We start from the raw sequence: 10,303 nt of genomic DNA, 5'->3' as shown, positions 1-10,303 counted from the left end.
GTTTTGAATATAATAAACTAGCTATGACCAAAGTTTCATATCATTCGGACAAAACACTAAGAAACGGGGCCTAATTAGAGTTGGGCCCCGTTTTTTGGGTCACCCTGTATATATATAATATAGATAAAATATATATATTCATCATTATTTAAAATTAATTCATTTTTAAAAGACCTTGAAAACTTATGAAGAAAGCATACATAATTTTTACTTATACGACAATGAGTACTAATAAATTTGATAGACCTTATCCCGCGAAGTTACGAAAAATGGAATTCTTTCCATCAGAGGAAACAGGTTTGCAAAGTATATAATAAATTTTGCAGGTTAATGCGTTAAAATATGAGTCAATTCATATTTGCATAAAAAAGTTGTTAACAGTTAGTGAATATTTATAAAAATTCATAATGATTATGAAAGCAGGAGCAAAACAGTTTCAAGAGACAAAGGATACTACTTGTAACGGTAGCTTCGCGTGTAATTTTGAGGCAAGCGTTGCGCAATTACAACCACATCTGTCTTGAATCGGCACTGTTTGGGTTTTGTTTTTGTTGCCAAGCGCACTAAAAAAATACCGAAAACATTGCAGAGGTAACCGGAGAGTACGTACAGCACCTGGAATTCCCAAATCGTCACCAATTCTAGTACTAACCAGACTTAACGTTGCTTAACTTTGTTATATATATATATATATATATATATATATATATATATGTGTGTGTGTGTGTGTGTGTGTGTGTGAGTGTGTTATATCTGTAACATATACTTATATATATATATATACATATATATATATATATATATATATATATAAACTCTTATGAGAAAATAAAGGAACATGTGTTTTGAAAAATATATATGCACTGAATACCATTGAGCATCAGACATATATATATATATATATATATATATATATATATATATATATATATATATATATATATCATCGGCGGTCACTCGTGTCCGAGTAAGACTGTCCTCCGTTATGGCTTCTGTGGGTCCTCATGTGAGCATAGAGCCCAATCCTAGACCTAATTTTTCTTGTGCAATTTGGGCAGATAAAGGTAGTGGTGGTGGGGCGGGGTTGGGTGTGTCTGGTTGATAATCTGTCCTTTCTGTGCTTGCGTTTATCCTCAGCAGCTTGATTTTGGTCACTGCTATAAAGCGCAGCACCTTTGTGGACAGCGCTCCTCCATGCCAACCTGCTCCCAGCCACGTCCTCCCATGTCTCAAGGTCCATGTGAAACCGCTTTAGATTTACTTTGATGTTGTCCTTATACCTCATCTTTTGGCCACCCTGGGCACGCTTTCCCTCAGCAAGCTGAGAGTAGAAAATCTGTTTTGGGAGGCGGAGATCCGGCATTCGGACAACATGACCAGTCCATCTGAGCTGACGTTGAGCAACAGTAGCGGTGTTAGTAGGAATGTCAGCCTCACTCAGGACGCTGGTATTGGTGCGTCGGTCCTTCCAACTGATTCTGAGGATTTTTCGGAGGCATCTTTGGTGGTACGTCTCCAGGGTTTTTACGTGCCTCCTGTATGTGGTCCAGGTCTCCGATCCATAGAGAAGAGTGGGCAGCAAGACAGCTTTGTATACCATGATTTTGGTCTTTGCCAGAAGGTCAGAGTTCTCAAATACTCTCTTCCTTAGCCTTGAGAAAGCCCCACTGGCACAGCTGAGACAGTGTTATATTTCATCATCTATGTTGGCTTTTGATGATAGGATGCTGCATTTTCCAGTCTAGCGTTGTCGATGGAGATGTTTGGGGGTGAGACTGGAGTACTGTTTGGTGGTGATTGATGGAGGATTTGAGTTTTTTTATATTAATTGTTAGTCCTAGCTGTTTGTACGCCCTCGTGAAGGCAACCAGTGTACACTGTAGGTTCTCTTCTGAGAGGGCTACAAGGGCGTTATCGTCTGCATACTGTAGCTCCATAATGGATATGGTGTTCGTTCGACCTTTGGCCCTATATCTGTTGATGTTAAAAAGTTGCCCGTCAGTTCTGTACATAATCCGAACTCCACGGGGAGATGTTTGTCCGTGAGATGGAGGATAGCAGTAATGAAGATGGAGAACAAGGTTGGGGCAATGACACATCCCTGTTTCACTCCCGTGTCAACCCTGAAGGGCTCTGTTTCGTCTCCACTACTACTGAGGACTGTAGCTGACATATTGTCAGGTAGCAGTCTCAGTACCCGAATGTACCTCTCTGGACATCCAAACCTTGCAAGAACCAGCCAAAGGGCTTGACGGTCCACCGAGTCAAAGGCTTTAGTAAGGTCTATAAAAGCCATGTATAATGGTAACTTTTGCTCCCTGCACTTTTCTTGGAGTTGACGAGCAGTGAAGATCATGTCCATCGTGCCTCTATTTGGTCGAAAGCCACTTTGGGACTCGGGAAGGATGGTTTCTGCAAGGGGTGTAAGCCTGTTGGCCAAAACCCGAGCTAGGGCTTTCCCTGTGGTAGAGAGGAGAGAAATGCCCCGGTAGTTCCCACAGTTTGCCTTGTCTCCCTTCTTAAAGATGGAGACAACTAGGGCATCTCTAAGTTGTGCAGGGATTTTCTCTTGTTCCCATATTTTGAGAAGCAGGGCATGGATGTGTCTGAGAAGATCAGGCCCGCCTTTCTTCAGGACTTCTGCTGGGATGCCGTCAGAACCAGCCGCCTTGTTGTTTTTCATCTTCCTAATTGCATCCCGCACCTCTTCCAGACTGGGTGGTTCTCCCATGTTCTCAATTATGGGCTGTTGAGGGAGTTTTTCAGGCACACCACTCCATCTCTGGAGTGGTATCCCTGTTCAGAAGATCCTTGTAATGCTCTTTCCATCTATTTGTTATTTCTCCCTTTCCTTTCAGCAGCGTGAAACCATCCTTAGACCGAAGGGGGGTCAGAGAACGGTAGCTGGGGCCGTATACCACTTTTGTGGCTTCAAAGAATCATCTGGTGTCCCCAGAGTCATCAAACTGTTGTATCTCCTGAGCCTTCTTCATCCACCAGAGGTTCTTCAGCTTCCTGACTGTCGATTGGACAGCCGCTTTAGCCTTGGCATGGGCAGCTCTTTTAATCTTGCAATTGATGTTATTCTCCCAGGTGATAAAAGTTTGCCTCTTGATGTCTATAAGCTGTTGGATTTCGGTATCGTTTTCATCGTACCAATCCTGATGTTTCCGCTTTTCCTTTCCTAGGATGCTTATACTGGAGTCCATGATGGCAGAGGACAGATGTCCCAGTGCTCTTCAGCGTCATGCGGATACTCCTTGGGCAGGTCCACGCTAAGAGCCGCCTGGAGGTGTTGTTGGTAGGTGATATCGCCCAGCTGCTCGATGTTGAGCTTTGGTCGGCTCTGTCTTTTTTGCATCCTTTGCTTCCGCATTAAATGGATAGACATGATGGAGCGAATAAGACGGTGGTCGGTCCAACAATTGTCTGTACTGGCCATTGCCCTGGTGTTCAGCACATCACAGCGGTCTTTGGCACGGACAATGACATAGTCAATAAGGTGCCTGATTTTACTTCGAGGCTCTATCCATGATGTTTTGAATGCGTTTTTTGTCGGAAAAGTGTGTTCGTGATGATCAGGTTATATTCTGAGCACTTTGTCAATAGGAGTGTACCATTTGAGTTAATGTTCCCAACCCCCTCTCTTCCAAGCGTTCCTCTCCAGTGTTGATGGTCTTGTCCCACTCTGGCATTGAAGTCTCCAAGTAGGATTATCTTTGTTACATGATAAGGGCTGTCCCCTTTTCATGTAAGTATAAAAATAGTGAATTTAGTTAAAATGAAAATGAAATAGCATAGGCGAAATTCGAACCTCGTAATCTAGGTTTAGAAATAGATTACGTGTGAGAATTTAAAAATGTAAAACAAACATTTGTTTAGAATATAGATAAATATTTCAAGGAAAGAATGTTAACTATCAAGTTTGTTATGAAATTTTAAATTGAAAGAATGCAGCTTATAAGATAATGTTTTTAACATATTGGAAAAATAGGGTACTGAGAAATAGGAAAAGTTTTGGACACGTATGTCCAGAACACGTGAAAGAAGGCACATGTTTTAACATGTGTATGACGTCACGGAAAATAGAAAGTTCTAGGAATAGAGAAAAACTTTAGTTAGAAAACAGTCAGTAAGAAAACTCAGAGAGAGTCAGTCGTCTAGGAGCGAGACGTCACTTCAAGAAAAAAATGTGAACCTTTGAATTCTTGATGATAGAATCACGGCCGGTCGCGTGACGAAACAAACCATCATGTGTTTTGTAAAGCTCGTCTATGATTCTTACAAAAAGGTAAAGTTAAATTGTATTATATATGTGTGTTATAACATGTCTTTCCATACACATCTCGACTTCTCATATTACAATAAAAAACACTCTCTCTAAGATACAACAAGCCATATAATAAGACTCTCTCTCAAGACAAACACTCTAATAAGACTCTAAGACACCACTTTTAATGGAACCCCTATATGTAACATCTTGTCTCCCTTGGGGGCCCCGGATAGAATGGTGTCAAGGTCAGCATAAAAGGTCTCCTTTATTTCATCATGTGCATCAAGCGTTGGAGCATACGCACTAATCACAGTGGCCATTTGGCTACCCGCAAGCATCAGGTGCATGGTCATTAGGCGTTCGTTGATACCCACAGGGGGCTCATTGAGGTGGCGGATGAGGCTGTTCTTTATAGCAAAGCCCACGCCATGGATACGTGGCTCTTCTTCAGGCCTTCCTTTCCAAAAGAAGGTGTACCCGCCTTTCTCCTCCCTCAGCTGCCCGTATATATATATATATATATATATATATATATATATATATATATATATATATATATATATATATATATAAGTATTACTTTGAGCTGAACTACTAGCCTGTATAGCCAAAATTTTTGCGAAAGAAGAAATAACTTTTTCTCCAAAGAAACAAATTTTACTGTATATGCTGGACAGGCAGTTTACTCTTTTATGAAAAGGATTCGTTGGGGAGTCTACCATAATAAATTTGTGAAAGAAAACAAAGAAAGAGAATCAAAATGCATAAATGTACCCACAAATACGCAAAAGAAGGAAATGAAGGTACCGAATTATTATTTACAAAAAAATATATATATATAGGGTCAAATCACCTTTAATATCGACCCGGGAAGCATTTGAAATTGACATGCTAAAACTCGCAAAAAATCTTAGAGTGAAAAATAAGCAAAAATATATGAATTGCCCATTTTGCCGTTGCCAAATTTTCCGTTGACCATTTATCGATTCCCCAATTTTTCGTTGCCAAATTTTATCGTTGCTCAATTTGACATTGCCCATTTGTCTGTTGCCCAATTTTCCGTTACCTATTTGTCTGTGGGCCAATTTTCCTACCCCCTTAACAATATATACTTTGTATAAATCATCCTCCTTTTTGCTCATCGTTACATAATATATATTATATAGAAAACGAAATAAAATCGGTTGACACGAAGAAATAAACGAAACTGTTTATCAAACTAAAAACGCAGCCGAATTTTGCGTCAAGTCATTTGATATTCTTTTCCCAGAGAAAAAAAAAATCCTTAAAAATAAAATTGGGAAAGGACAAAGAATGTGTTAATGTTACTACATTTCTCTCTCTATCCACCCCCCCCCCCCCCACTTATTTTGTGTATGTTAAATAACTGCCCCTTCCTTCCTCATCCAACCAACCACTGTTACCATCACAACCTCATCTCTGAACACTGCTAGTGACTGTTTATTATTCTATCAATAACACTTGTAACGCGTCTCGTGTACAGACGTCGTTTATGTTCAGGTTTTGGGGGTGGGGTTCTTTTTTTTCTTTTTTTTTTTCTTTAGAGACTTTATTTTTTCCATTCGTTTATTTAATGTTTTGTTTTCATAATTTATGTAATGTTTTATTTTATATACATTTTTTAAATGTTTTATTTGTATTTCGTTTCGGGTTTTTATATTTTGTAATTAAAACCAGATGGGCTGGGTAATGCAAAGAAAGTTGCCAATATTAACCGAAAAATTGTAAAAAAAAAAAAAATGTTAAGGCACGTAAAAGAAAGTATTTATGTGCCAATAATAATAATAATAATAATAATAATAACAACACGACACGGAAACGGTAACAGATAAAAACATGAAATAACCTCACATGGAATCATGAAAATTGAAACTGTATAATTGAAAAATATTGCCCCCCCTATTTTTTATCATCATAAATGGGCACTACACCAAATAATAACGAAAGTCAAGGTGGATGGAGAGACCGAGGAGAGAAAGCACTAGCCAGACCTCTGCTGAATGAGTGCAAAGAGGACTGGGACCTTGGGGAGGTTTATTGCCACCCAAATCCCAGTGAGGACCAATGGTCGCAGTCAACAAGGAATCAATTGTAAGCGACTGTTGCGATAACGCAAATTCTTTTGCAAAGGTTATCAAAAGATGTGGAGAGTACTGGAATATTGGGAGACTTGTTGTTACTCAAACGCCAGGAAATACCACAAGTTTTTGGATGGCTTGTGTGACTACTCCTAGTGATTAAATAATAATAATAATAATAATAATAATAATAATAATAATAATAATAATAATAATGATGATGATGATGATGATGATGATGATGATGATGATGATGATGATGACGACAACAACAACAACAATAATAGTAGTAGTAGTAGTAGTAGTAGTAGTAGTAGTAGTTGTTGTTGTTGTTGTTGTTGTTGTTGTTGTTGTTGTTGTTGTTATTTCGTTTCTCAACGTCTCTCTGGAAAGGATGGGATTAATTTCCAGAGGATTTCTCTCAATCCCGGCTTCAAACCAGAAGCTTCAAAGATCAAGGGTTTTTCTAAGGATGTTGGTGGTACCTACAATAGTAGAGGTCAGAAGGCCGCCCAAAACATTGGGGATTTGTAGTTTTTTTTTAATTGTCCTTTCAGACGACTTGATACTATTCTTACCATACCATCTACGACCGGGATTATTTGCCTTTTAACCCCCGTGTATACGCCTTATCTCCAAGGCCAATGGAGCATAATTGCTCCACTTCTCGTTCTCCTTCTCTCTCACATTCCTGTCTCAGCGTATTGAAAAGTCTACAATCTGCTAGTTTTTTGAGACCTTGTCAATGACGACCAATTCCGGACGATTATGTTCCAATTGCTTGGTCGTTATGACACTTTTGTCCCATCATACCTCTACATTGCCATCCTCACTTGTTCTCACTTCATCAGGCACCCCCTCAAACCATTTTTAGCACACTTCACCCCAACTTTCTTACACACCTCCCAATAATAATAATAATAATAATAATAATAATAATAATAATAATAATAATAATAATAACTTAAGTTCGATCTCATCCACAAAAAAAACAACATAGTAGTGTCGGCATAGATTGGCACCAAGCCAAATAGTCATTAAAAATCAAGGAGTATGAAAAAACCGAGGGGAGTAACGCACTAAGCAGACCGCAACTGGGTGAATGCGAAGAAGGGGGTTTGTTGTCACCGAAATACACATGAAGACCAATTTCCGTTGAAAACTGGAAGTCAGTGGCAAGCGGCTGTTTCGATAACACAAAGAAATTTTCCAACGTTATCGAAAGCGATAGAGAGTACTAGAAATCTGGGGTGACTTGTTGTCACCCAGTTTCCAGGAAATGCATTCAGTTGTTGCCAGTAAGTAATCTTTAATGATGTCCTGTGCGAGAACTCGTAGCGAATAATAATAATAATAATAATAATAATAATAATAATAATAATAATAATAATAATAATCCTGCCATATTGGAGACTTTGCCGTTCCAGCAGACCATTTTGAAAAAAAGATTGGGAGAGATTGGCATTAAAAGGATGGCAGAGAAGATATAACGAATTTCAACAATGAAAATTGCAGAAATGTTAAGGAAAACCCTTGAATGTGGAGACTAACACCACACATAAACGACACACAAACTGGAAACACAAACTGCTACACACACACACACACACACACACAAAAGAACATCACATGGAATCATAAAAACTGAAACTGTATAATTGAAAAATACCGCCTTTTTTCTTTCTGAATGTCACTATCAACGGGCACCACACCAAATAGTAAGCGTCAAGGAAGATGGAAAGACCGAGGAGATAACGCCCTAGCCAGACCTCCGCTCGATGAGTGTAAAGAACACTGGGACCTTGGGGAGGCTTTTTGCCACTCAGATTCCAGATCAATGGTCGCCGCCAACGAGACATCAATGGTAAGCGGCTGTTGCGATAACACAAATTCTTTTGCAAAGGTTATCGAAAGATGTGGAGAGTACTGGAAATCTGGAGAGACTTGTTGTCACTCAGACTCCAGGGAACACCAAAAGTTGTTCTCATAGAGCCATCTTTGATGATGGGTTGTATAACTACTCGTAGTAAGTCAATAATAATAATAATAATAATAATAATAATAATAATAATAATAATAATAATAATAAGTGTAAAAGCACTTAAAACAATCCCGAAAAAATTTTAAGATTTGAATCAAGAGGGAGATTAAGATTATACAACGGATAGCAATAACTGAAATCTTCCGAAAAATCCTCGAATGCGGAAGCCAACGCACATAAAGCACAAATTCTACCAAACAACATGGACATCGCAGTGGAAGTAAAAGAAAAACATGGGAAGTGCACGACACGAAACCGAGGTAACTGAAACTATTGGGAAATTTATAAACTATAACAGCCATACACACACCAAAAGAAGGCATCGGCCTCAACTGATATAACACAAGATAATTGTGAAATGTTAAGGAAGTTAGAAAGGTCAAAAAGGGAAAGCACTAACCAGACCTCCACTGGAAAAGTTTAGTAACTACCTTCGGGAGGCTGACGGCCACACAAATCCAGAAGAAGACCAATAGTCGTTGCCAGCGAGAAATCAATATTAAGCAATGATTATCAGACGAGATAGAGAGTACGAGAAATCTTGGTAGATTTATTATCACGCTCCAGGGCACACCACCGGTTATTATCGGTGATTATGACATGTGTGAAAACTCTTAGTGAATGAGTAAGTGATGATGATGATGATGGTGGTGGTGGTGGTGGTGGTGGTGGTGATGATGATGACGATTACGACGATGATGATGATGACGACGATGATGACGACGATGATGATGACGACGACGACGACGACGACGATGATGATGATGATGATGATGATGATGATGGTGATGATGGTGATGACGATTACGACGCTGGTGTGTCTCTATTTCCCCAGAAAACTGAAGAAAATAATAATCGCAACCCTCAGAAATAAATTATTTTCCACGGCCAAACCAATGTCGCAGCTCACAAGAGCCAAGAAAGCCAACCAACCGGAAGTCCAAGACTCGAGTTTCGCCCTCATTTGGGCTCATCAGCTAGACACAACTGCGCTCAGGATTTGAAACCCGAGCCTCTTGTATGCAAGGTGAGCACTCTACCAACTGAGCAAACACGCCACACACACACGCAAGAATGTCTATAAACTGGCACAGATCAAGCTACCCGCGAAGGAACCCCTTTCGAGTATATAAAATTCCTACTGGTGAAACGTCGGCTTGGGTTAAAGCTGGTTTGATTCCACGTCCCTTAATCGATATGAGGTAGGTTCTTTCCTCTGTCGGATCTGTGCCACTGTGTTTAACGATTTAAATTAAAATTTAATTAAACACGTGTATTCTCTTTTTAGTTTGTTGAAAAAATTTTAATTAATTTTGTCTTATAATGGATTATGCCAGCAAAAAGATGATTCGATGACATAAAAGAAAAGAAATGGACTTTTACAAATTTATCCTCCCTAAAGAATGGCTTGCACACAACAGCAACTTCTTTGGGGATCATAATGAATAGCAGTTTCTGCAACAAATGTGAGAAACACCGAACATTACGTAAAGCATCGAAAAAGATAGACGGATTTATTTGGAGATGTCCATCTTGCAAATGCTCCAATTCTTTCAGAAAGGACTCATGTTTTGGAAAAAGCCACCTTCAAATTCAAAAAATTATAATGATAATATTTTGTGGGAGCTTCGAGTTCCCGCAGACCATCATAAGAAGAGAAATAGGTAATACAGAAACACATACATTAGTTGGCCGGATGAATTTCAACTGTGAGATGTGCTAAGATCTCCTCAATCATCCCATGCTGGGTGGGAGTGAGGAGAAAAACCAATAAACTGAAAAAAGTAGAAATAAATGATTCCTATTTTTTTAAGCGGAAGTATAACAGAAGACGAGTCAAGAACGGGATCTGAGTTTTCGGGAGCCGTCGAACGTGGCTCGAACCTATGT

The sequence above is a fragment of the Euprymna scolopes genome, chromosome 10 (genome assembly GCF_053919585.1).
Source record: "Euprymna scolopes isolate OS-2025 chromosome 10, ASM5391958v1, whole genome shotgun sequence".
Taxonomy (NCBI): domain Eukaryota; kingdom Metazoa; phylum Mollusca; class Cephalopoda; order Sepiida; family Sepiolidae; genus Euprymna; species Euprymna scolopes.
This window is presented reverse-complemented; position numbering follows the sequence as displayed.